Source organism: Formica exsecta, unplaced genomic scaffold, assembly GCF_003651465.1.
Source record: "Formica exsecta isolate Colony F162 unplaced genomic scaffold, ASM365146v1 scaffold696, whole genome shotgun sequence".
Taxonomy (NCBI): Eukaryota; Metazoa; Arthropoda; class Insecta; order Hymenoptera; family Formicidae; genus Formica; species Formica exsecta.
Genome location: NW_021853462.1, coordinates 500417 through 512027, shown reverse-complemented (window position 1 = coordinate 512027; position 11611 = coordinate 500417). Strand labels below are relative to the sequence as shown.

General features: G+C 34.8%; 1 protein-coding gene across 4 annotated transcripts in view; it reads right to left on the bottom strand.

Annotated features, from left to right (window-relative positions):
- Positions 1–11598, bottom strand: part of LOC115243160 — a 41088-nt gene extending 29490 nt beyond the window's left edge. For 2 of the 4 annotated variants that reach the window (XM_029819912.1, XM_029819915.1), the window contains exon 1: positions 8154–8670. The gene's annotated coding sequence lies outside the window, so the exon portion shown is untranslated. Of the gene's footprint in view, positions 1–8153; positions 8671–11491 lie in introns of those variants that run through there. The other 2 variants (XM_029819913.1, XM_029819914.1) reach the window with 2 other exon arrangements.
- Positions 11599–11611: the final 13 nt, after the last annotated feature.

Here is an 11611-nt window from a genome sequence, read left to right as displayed (position 1 = left end):
TCCCCCCCCCCCCCCCCCCCCCGCCAATTCCTTTTTCTTATGCTTTCTTTCCGTTTTCCCCGCTCCGAGATTCCGTTACGTTGCGCGAGTTCGAGCCGAGTCGAACGCGAGAAAGATGAAGGAGGGAACGAGATGGAGAGCGACGCAAGGTCTAGAAGCGAGAATTAAGAGGAGGAAGAAGAGAGTGTGGAAACGCGTATGTGTTGAAACGAAGGCAGAGAGATGAAGAAAGAAAGAAACAACACACACACCACTCTCGTTTCGCATTCTGCAGCACGCTAGTCAGCGGCTAACTATAAGAGGAGCTAACTATAACTCGCAAAGTTTCTACCCGTGGCTGCTATTTCGGGGTTCTCGCGTGCGTTGTCGCACCGCCAAATCCTGACCCCATCCCGTGAAAGATCTGACGTCGCTGCACCTCTGCGGAGAAGTGCGATACGACGCATGTGAAAGAAAAAAATAGCAAAACCAATGTACCCTATATTTCTCAGCAATTGAACGTCGCGCTTTATCCGGTCATTATTTTACATATTTGTATAGATTTTTAAATTCGTTTCATTTCCCTTCTTTTTCATTTAGCCGTAATTTTTATCATACTTTAATGCTTTTCGCAGTAAAAATTTTCCTTTTCTCAAATAATCGCACAATTCAATTTAAATAGGGATTGGTATCCTATCCTGATTATAGCATAGATGTAAGATGTAGGATACTACTTGCGAGTAATGTAATAATTCCCGTTTAAATAACTTAGATAAAAAAACCTTCGTTAATAATTTACCAGATAGATTTTTTACTGTAGCCTCGAATTTAAGGAAAAAGAACGGCTTTATTACGAGTATTATCGGTAATTTAACAGCGCATTACTATATTATTAGGGAGAATAATAATTAATTATCCAGACATCTAAATAGGGTGAGACCTAGTGATTTAATGGCCGGTTACTCTACGATATTTTATTTACAAGAGCATTTCGCACCCTAGTATAAAGTTATATACAAGCTGTTAAGTATAATTCTAAGCCGGTTCTTATCCAGTTTTGTGCGCTGTGTTTAATTACGTTTAATTACGTCGAAGCGATTAAGCGTTCGCTTGGGGTCAATGCACGGTATTATCTCGATGACGCTTGCTCACCTCACTTCATTGGCTAAATCCTATAATTTATTTATAAGCTAAGAATTCTACTGGAGCGCGCGAATGAGATTAGCCGATATTTTGTTTGGCTTCGTCTAGAGTTACGCCTCCGCTTATTGCAATGTAGAAAAACATTTATACCACGCGATATATTCGCGTTCAAATGATATAAATATGACCAAGATAGATATCTTGAAAAAAGAATGTCGTGTATATTATTATTAGAAAGTGATAAGAAATGAGATTAAAGTAAGATTCAATGTTATGACGTCAGATATGAGAAATCGAGAAAACTTTTAAAATACTATGAAGAGAGAAAAATCTCTCGAGATTCTCCAGTTCGGTCCCGATTAGGGTTTTACATCCGCGATCGATACGTCGTGATTTTCGAGCGATTAAAGAGAGCAACGTAATTAGCGTCGAGCGAGCGATCGGATTAACCTTGTGCTCTCGTCTCGCTTGAAAACGCAAGCTCGCTCGCTTTCGCTCGGATTCGCTGCGAAAACAGAACCAGGCATATGCTCGATGCATGTCGAACGAACCGCACAGACGCGACGTGATCGCGTGCATCCGGTGAATCGACCGAGTATCCTTTTCGAGTCTCCATCTCGACTCTCGGATCGCGGGGTCGCGTTTAACCTTGTCGGTGAACCCAGTGGAAAAAAAATATGACCCTCTCCCCCTTTCGTCCCTTTATCCCACCCCTGCGTGCGTGTATAACAATCCGCGGGACATTAATATCCGAATAAAATCTTAAGAACGTTCTCAAAACCATGAAATCGTGAAATTGTTCGAAATTTACATCAAACTCGCAACGAAATCACAAACTGTGACAAATTTCGTAGAAATAGTAACACAAGTTCTTTTTTTGAATTGTCGGCATTAGTTACATCTACGCGCAAAGATTTACGACGGTGTAATTTGTCAATTATAAGATGGAAAGTTCTCTCTCGCGCGCCCGAAGAGTGTCTACGCTTCGCGTAGCAATAGTATATTGTCCGTTCCGCCCGTGAGTACAAACGACCTCTGGATCCTTCAAACACGTTATTGCACATGCAATACACCTGTTACTGTACGGATTGCGTAAGTTACCTCGGTGGCGAGCCCACGAGTCAAACTGACCGCAAGAATTCCGAATACTTTCACTCGTTTCAGGCGCGGCACGAACGACACGAGACCGGGCCGAGAAAGTATCCCAATATGTGTGCAACACGATCTGATAACTGCAGCACGAGAAAAAAAAAAGAGAGAGAGAAAGAAAGAGAGGAGGGTGGTAAAGAAGGTAGTGACGAAAATAAAGTCTCCAACTTACGCACTTGAGTCTGATGTTACATACGAACAACCGGGACCACGCGGAATGCAGATGCATTCCATGTTTCCTCATCGATCGTAGACGGGTATCGCGCTGCAGAGGCGTATATTGCCTCAAGTACACGTGTCACGTTCAAAATTGACACAAATTATGCTGTATTACTTAGATTAAGGCGCAAGAATTGATGAGATTCCATCTGCTAGTCGAGAGAGATGCATTTAAGCCGATGAATTCTTTTGACGATAATGCAAATAGTAGAGAGATAAACGAAATATTTTGTTCAGATCTAATAAAAATGTGTAAAAATAATTATTGCATCTAATGCTTATATTAAGAAAAATGAACAATCTAAGGGGAAATAATTTCTATTTCATTGAATAAACTTTTAATTTTTTATATTAGTATCTTTACGCGTTTTTTCATTTGTCATAATCAATCGAATCAAAATCTGATGCAATAAAAGCGAACAAGCCTTCATTTTGTAAGCTAGAACTCAAACTTTGAAAATCCGTTTCCACAAGATGAGATCTCACGTCTAGAAATGTTTAGATTGAGCTTTTTTTTATCGTGCATTGCCTCTCTGAATAAAATTATATATAATATATTTAAAAAAAAAATTATTATATATAATACACACATGTGTGTGTGTGTGTGTGTGTGTGTGTGTTATTACGATTACCATGTGATATTACAATTATTATTTTATAGACGATATATCCTTCGTAGGAAATATGCCACACATTATAGATAATAAATAACTATAATTTTATGCATTGCACAATACATATATATTATAGTAATTTTGAAAATTGAATAAAATATATATGCTACAGTCGTTTAAGATAAGCCAAACAAGCGTGACGTAACGAGAATGCACATTCTATATTAATGCACGCACTATGAAGGCTTGTACGCTATGCAAACTAACTCGGCTGTGTTAGTTAATCTACTGATATTATCAATTTATGATCGCACGTGCATGATTCGGCATAGGCGGGACTATTTCGTGCGAGAACAAAAGCGAAAGCTGGCGTTTAAAGTCCCAGAGATGTATATGTATATATAATTATTTTGCGTGATCACATAATATATGTAACGCTATATCTGAAGCGTAAATTGCTGAACACAAGGATTTCAACACTACCTTTGTAACAGCAAAATGTAATTACATTGAAATTTTCACCGTTAACACTATCAATTACTGATAATATATTCTAAAGCAACTCATATAATACACATAAAAATACAATATAAAAAAATAAAGCATATATTGACAAAAATTAAAATTATTATATATAATTTTATTTTTAAATGAAGTTGTATAATTAATCAAATAACGGTCAATTTTTGAAATAAATTTCACTATAATTTATTACAAAGTGATATTAGCCACAAATAGTCTCTCCCGAGAACAAAACGCGAGATTTTAAATATAAAATCAATAAAAATTATTTATTTTTAATCTTTCTAAATATTATTCTGAAGTCTTTAAAAAATTGAAACAATCGTCTTAATTAAAATATTTCACAATTTTAATCTACAATGAATTAAAAATTCTCTTATTATTCAAACGAGTTAGTGTATTTATTACTATTTTGTTTACATAATAATTTCTGCTAATGTCTTGAAACCCTGCGTACCGAAATTCCACAATAATCCACCCCTCGAGGGTATTCCAGCGAAAGACGATGAGCTCCGCATATCTAGCCTATCATCTTTCGAATCTGCGGAACCTTGAGGAGTATCTCAGCGGACGCGTCTATTTAAAATTGCAAACCGGTGGCCCCGCGAGATAGGATCTGTCGAAAAAGGCATAAAGCGACCAAAATGTGTCGCACAAAAGCCCCTAAAGAAGGTCAACCGGACTCAGGGGTCAAGCGGAGTCAACCGATGCGATTTGGTTTATGGCGCGAGCTCGTGCCCCTTCTTTCTCTTTCTCTCTCTCCCTTTATCTTTCTTTCTCTCTGTATTATTGTATTTTCGACGATGATTTACGATAGGAACGACCATTGCATTTGTGCTTTCTTCTAATTTTTTTTATTTTCTACCCGGCAACGCGTACGGCGCTCGACGGGCGATGCGTCGCGGGACATCATCAGCAATATCCCGGAATTTCCGGAGCTGATGGCCGTTCTCGCGTTTCTTTCTACGTGTCATTCAAGAAGAACAGCACTTCTTATTGAATGTAAAGCGATAAATAATATGTGGAACCTAAAATGATATATCTCTCATATGATTTTATTTATTCTATGCAATTACGTTCGTGTTATTTATTTGTTCTACCGTAAAACTTCTACAAAATAAAGATATCGCTGATTAAGAAGCACAAATTGATTGTTTTCCAGATTTTAGAAGAATTAATTATTCCGTTTCTATATCTTCACGCTTTTTGTCCACTTTATCCTATACGTACTTTTACTATTGTAATGATTAATGATTAATCTATTTCACAAAACACTATCATTTTTACTCTCGTAGGCTAAATTTATAATGCATGTCGATTTTTTATAATGTTGAATTATTTTCCCTATTTATGACGTTAGGAAGAAAGAGATATGTTATTTATCTGAATATATTTTCTTAACGATACTATATCAGTTAGTTTCATGAAAGTTATATAGTAAGGAAATGTACGTGACGTAATTCATAAATTGTAAGATTAGAAATTTACAAAATGTGTGCGCATAGCATACAAGATTATAAAGTGTCTGGAAGAAAGTATAATCCTTGTAAAAATCCATAATGAATCTCATACGTAAAAGTTAATCTATCGGTGCGCTTACTTTCAAAGCACTGAGTTCAATGCACTTTATTTCGCCAATTTCAATGCGGAAGTAAAAAAAGATAAAAGAATAGATAAATGTGTAGAAATTGTTACACAACTGGACGTTATCCCACAAAAGCTCTCCAACAAAGTAATATAGTAATTTTACTTAAATTATATCTAAAATATAAAGTTATCGACTAGCAAAAAATAATTATATATATATATATATATGTAAAATACAAAAATGTCAAACGGGAGTGCGGACAATTTAACTGATAATACAATCTATGTCAAATTTTATCGAAGGAAGCTAATAAAAAAGCACATATACATATACGTAAGTTAAACGATACAAGGACTTCTCGAGTGTATTAAACGCTTCGAGAAATATTGCCTCATGATGATGTAAATCGCGATTAATATAATTAAAAAGTCCGAGAACGCGTCGAGCAGGTTTACGCGATTGTCTCGAACCAGCGAGAAACGCAACAGCGATTCGGAGCGGAGCGCCTCTCTTTGACAGATGGCCACCAGAGATTTCCGCAAGAAAATAACGTTTACAAAAACGTTGACGAGAGATACAGCGTGAATATGGCGCACGGGAGCTTTGGAGGAAGCTCCGCGATTTCTAGAGAGTGATGAGAGTAATCCTTGCGAAAGCGACTCGTCACGTCGTTCCACATTCAAATGTAGAACTGTTCGCTCTCTTTGCATATTATAAACACAAGATACTCTTACGTACCAACAACTGCACTAATTCTGCTATTCTATTTGAATTTATTCGGCCAATTTTATCAAGAAATGAAGGATATAGAAATATTTTAAGAGATTCCGCATAAAAAGGTAAATCTATATTGACATATTTAAATTATTCCGTAAAATAATCGCACGATGTAAAAATTGATGAACGTGAGAGATTGAATGATGAATGAATGCGCATTACATGCGTCGTAATTTCACTGCTGAGAATACGCGGTAACGAAACAAGGAACACTTTGTCAAACAAGCTCGTATACACGCGTACATCACTCCGATCCATCGTAACTTCATCCGTTTCTTTATTCAATTTCAGATCCACATCCGGTCGTAGCTTCTACATTTAATTAAAAATCGCGCGATATCGCGGTGACTTTTTCTAACATATATGCTCACTGTTAGACTAAAATGACCGTGCAGGGTTAAATTGGAAACATAAAAACTTCGGTGAATTAAGCACGCGATGTGTTCTGGAATGTATGTATATACATGATCGCGTGGCAGTGGATGCACAGTGGATATGAAATAGCGTTACGAGCAGTAAAAGCGAATCGACCGCTTTCACATGCTCTGCAGGTTGTATATACGACCGAGCAATTTATAGCACAGTGAAATGAATGCGTCTCTCGCTATCGATCTTTCTATAATTCTACCGTTATTTCTAGTTTAATATAGGATATGTAGTTTACTAAGCATACAAGTTTGAAGTCCTCGCAGCGAATCTGTAACGCGATCAAACGCGATATTGCGGTAAAACAAATATTTCTCAAAGCGATTAAAAATGTCTCGGAAATAAAAATAATTTCTTCGAAATTAATTCAAGCTTTGGGAACAAAAATTCTGTTATGCTTCATTATTTTGGCAAAATTTAGAATCGCAAGTAAACTTTAGTAAATTTTTTATAACTTTTGAAATAAATTTAAAAAATATCATTAAAAAAATTATTTTTATTTTGAATTATTAATGCAATATTTGTCCTTTTGTGTCATTTATTAGATTGCAAAAGATTTAGAGTTTTTCTATTAAATTCCGTATCAAATATAGTTAGAAAAAATCTGGGATATAAAAAAAAGGAGATTAAAAAAAATCCTTTTTTAAGAAACTTATATTGAAGCCGATAACGACAATTTTGTTTTAAAACTCTAATTTGCTTTTAACTTTATTTGACAAATATGACCGACTCCATTTTAACCCAATAGAAAACAATATTTTATCCCAAAAATATAATCTTTAAATAATTGCTTCCAAAAATATATGTCACGGATTAATCTAATTCGGGATGTCTTTCATATTCGCTATACGCATATTTTGCATTTCCTCTCGAAGAGAATGTAATGTCACACATTCATACATATCTTATTGCAGACCACATTATTGTCTGTCGCTGCTACTAATAGGTCGTAGAAGCAGTTTCATAATCACATTCGAGACATTACAAATGCCAAAAAATTGAGATTAACCCTTCGATTGCGGAATGATATCTCATCCGCGAGTCGCTATTTTCGTAAAGGCATTGTGGTAAACGCGATAAATTGCGGAATTCTGTAATACCACGAAATTTCGCTCATTATTCGCATTCATAATTGACGCTATTGTACTTTGTGACTCGAAGATTTGAAAATTGGATATTACGTATAAGTTGTCGCGGCGTTTTTTCCTTTTTTATTGTCATTTGCACTGAATCATTGGCACGCCATTCGACGTGACGTTATTAAATTTACGTGCGAAATACATTGTGACAAAAGTTCTCCGTCATTGTGGCGCGATACAAACTTTGTTGGAGAAGCTACAGAATGCAAAAAGTTGTAGAGTAAGCGAATTTCCGGAAGCGTATTCAGAAGCAACCAGCAAAATCGCGCTGGCGATCGATTCGATTACTTGGAATTACTGGTGCGAACGCCCTTGTGATAATACCGTATTGCGTCAACGATATCTCTATTTCCATTTTAATTATTAAATAACGTGGCTTGTGTCAACAATCACATAGCTAATAACAAATTAGATATAATTTTAAAATATTTATAATAAAATATGTTCAGCATTATTCTATTATAATAGTATTTCATTATATTTGGAGTAATGAAAGAATGCAAAAATGCATTAATTCGCCATTGTTAATGTCGCGTTTAGATAGTGATAAAATCTCTTTACTCCACGAAAACGCGATTGTCAATAATTGTCACCTACCTTCCTTTCAACGGCGAGGTCACTGGCGAACCGACGTCTTCCGATTGCTGCAGAAAACTCCTATGGTGCATCGGCGGAAAAACACCCCCCACGGCTGCGGTACTGGACGGTTCGTTCCTCTCGGAAAAGCACAGGTGTCATCGCACTGTCACGCACGCGATTCACCGCATCAAATACCGCGGCGTGTCTCTCTTTCTCTCTCTGTAAGTACGTGACGTATCGTTAATATTTCGCGCGATTTGAGAAACAATTGGAAATTTCGGGGAGTGGATGGAACGTGAACCTCGATCGATGTCCGTGCGCAGACTGCCCGCACCATCGTCTGCACCGGTTGCCTCGCGTTCGTCATACTACGGTCCCTCGTTGCGTCCTTTTCCCGCACGTGTTTCCGCTCTTTCGTTCTTTCCCCCACTGCGCGTGTTTCACCCATCTCGCTCGCACATGTGCGAATTTTTCCTGTAAACATCATAATCGTTAGATGAGGAAAATTCATCAATATTATATAAAAAATTAATAAATGTACAGAATGAAGGAAATGTGAATTGTAATAAATTTTTATATCATTTTTTGCTGAAACTTTTTTGCATGTTACATGACATTTGATAAATCTTTATTAAATTTTTTCATTTATTGTTAATTATGTAATATGTCATCATATGGCAAAAAAAAAAAAAAACACTTAAAGGGAGATATAATATATAGTCATCGACGGACAATAATCTCAGCTTATCCCCACATAGCTTGATTACACCTACATATTCTTTGTGGGATGTTGCTTCTTTCATCATTTTCTTCATCATGATATTCAGAATTTATTGTTCTCTCTATGAATGTCTTAAAAAAATATATTTAGTAATATCTGTGTAATAGTAACAAATTACTTATTTTCTTGTTGCGATAATTAAAATTGTCTTAAATAGTTTTGTCAAATTTCCACGATAATGATAATTATTTATGAGAAACTTTTAATGATAATTTTTATAGAAACTTTGCATTATATAAATTTTATAAAAGTGTAGAGAGTTATTATTCACGTGTCTTATTTATTGAATGTCAAAATTATTAAAACATTATAATAAACATCTTATAAAATAATTTTAATCAAAATATGTGTTTTCGACCAAGATAAATGTGCATTGTGCACAAACACGTTTAAATTTCAATAATGAATTAATAGAAAAACACGTTTATCGATCTCAACTATTGCGTGAAATCATTTCGTTAGAGAAAACTTACATTTTTTACTTACTTCTTCTATATAATTAAAATTATATGATTATTGATGAATATAGTTAGAAGTTTTTTTTTTCAATAATAACAAGAAAAGGGAAACGCTTTTATAATTCAGAAGTTTATTTATATGGTAAATTCTGTTCCATTTAGGGCACTCAGAGATCTCTCTCTCTAAACCCACCGCTGTCGAATATGTGACAAGACATCATTAAGATTCCGTCCGTCGGTTTCCAAACCGACTGGTATTTGTTCTTTGTAAATGTGAGATAGAAAAAGGGCACCGTACATTCTCGAGGTCGGTGTTTCCCTGAAGTAGATACGACAACCTATATTCATCGTTTACTAAGCTGAGAATTAACTAAGCACTCTATTTAATGCGTTATTATTCACTGTTCCAATGTCGACAATAATAGACATAATTAACATTCGAATTGTTGATAATAGGTTTAGTAATAGAATAATAATTTATAGTATAATACAACGCAGTTTTTTATGTAGCATGCAGAAAAAATTGCAGAAACGTTGCTGAAATATTTCGTCATAATCGGTATATAGAATCTGTATTTTCACGAATTCTCTGGCGAAAAGAGGTAAAAGTTCTATCATTTTCCAAAAATTTTATAAAATGAACCACTCTCTTTTATAGCGAAGATCAGATAAGATGATTTCAGGAGTGATCTAAGAAATTAAAAGATAAGTGTGCGTGGATTAAAATTCCATAATCAGTATATATAAAGAGATGAATGTGTAAAACGAGTTAACAAAAAAAAAAGCCACCGAAATTATGAGGAATTTAATTCTGCCGCATTGCAATTATGGTCTGAAAATAAGGACCGCCGTTTCGTCGCTTTTGATTGCGGTGTCGCAAATAAGGACCTCGTATATGTGTAAAAAAAGCTTCTCTGCTATTTTATATGAGAATCTTAGCTCGTTTAAGGTAAGTAACTGCCACGCAAAAACTGGACATTCCGCTGCTGTTCGTCCTTTTTTCATTCCACCCGTGTTTTTCCCCTTCCCACTTTTCATCGCGCTTCGCTCGAAGAACGGTGACACTTCAATCTTCGCTAGAAGAGCGCAGATGTAAAAGTGAACGTAAATTTCTCTAGCGGTAAATTGATCTAATCATTTATGTCAAATTACATTTCTGCGTAAAACTATTCAAAAATAGATCGTGTGCGATATATGCACGATTTAAAATGCAACGAAAGCAAATGAATATCGTAAATATAAAGTTCAAATTAAAAAAAAAAAAAAAAAACAGACTTTGATCAAATAAACAGAAAGAAAAATATTTCTATAAAGTTGAATATCTCTTCAATATGAAAAGAGAGAATTATCAGAAATTGTACGGAATTATTTTGTTTCGCTTTACTATTTTAATTTCTCATAAAAAAAATTATATATGTTCTTCAATTTCAAAGAGAACACGTCGCATTTTATCATTATATATTTTTTCAAAAGATAATCTCGTATTTTTTGTTAAATCTCTTTACTTTGACAAATATTTTTCTAATCATACTACATTGAAACAGTTAATGCATTGAAATACTTCTTTACTCGACATATTTGCAGCGCTCTCTATTGTATATATTTAATTCTCTCGAACCGCGATAATTATGTAATAGAAAATTCTAATTAATCACAAAAATATTCTTTTCTAAAAAAATCTCAGATTAATATTATATTAATGAAATAGATAATCTTTATGAACTTAAAAAGCGCGATGTCCCATTTTTAAGTCGTTATACATAAGATAATTTTCTAATCTGTTCTCAAATTCCATAGTTCTGCGGACAGATTAGAAAGAAATGTACTCAATCACCGATGAGGGGTACTATTAAAGACTCATAATCCCGCGGACCCTGTGTAAAATTACGTGATTATCAAGGTTCTCGGGCGATCCGGAGAAAGATAATTAAAGAGTACTGACATTACTTGAAATCGTTCTTGATCATACGGTATTCGAATGATATCTATAGCATATATATGTAATATATAATGCGGTATTAATTTTACAATTTACACAATTATATCCCAATATTTCGTAGGCATACTTTCTCATCTACGTACAATGTGTATTAACCTGTAAAAGAAACTTTACATACCTCTAAAGTTATAATATTATCACACATGCTATGTATGTGTGTATTACTCGGCTTCCCGCCTTTTCCTCCATATGTAATTTTTATGAGAAGGCACAGCAAGTTTTTCAAACTTATACAATA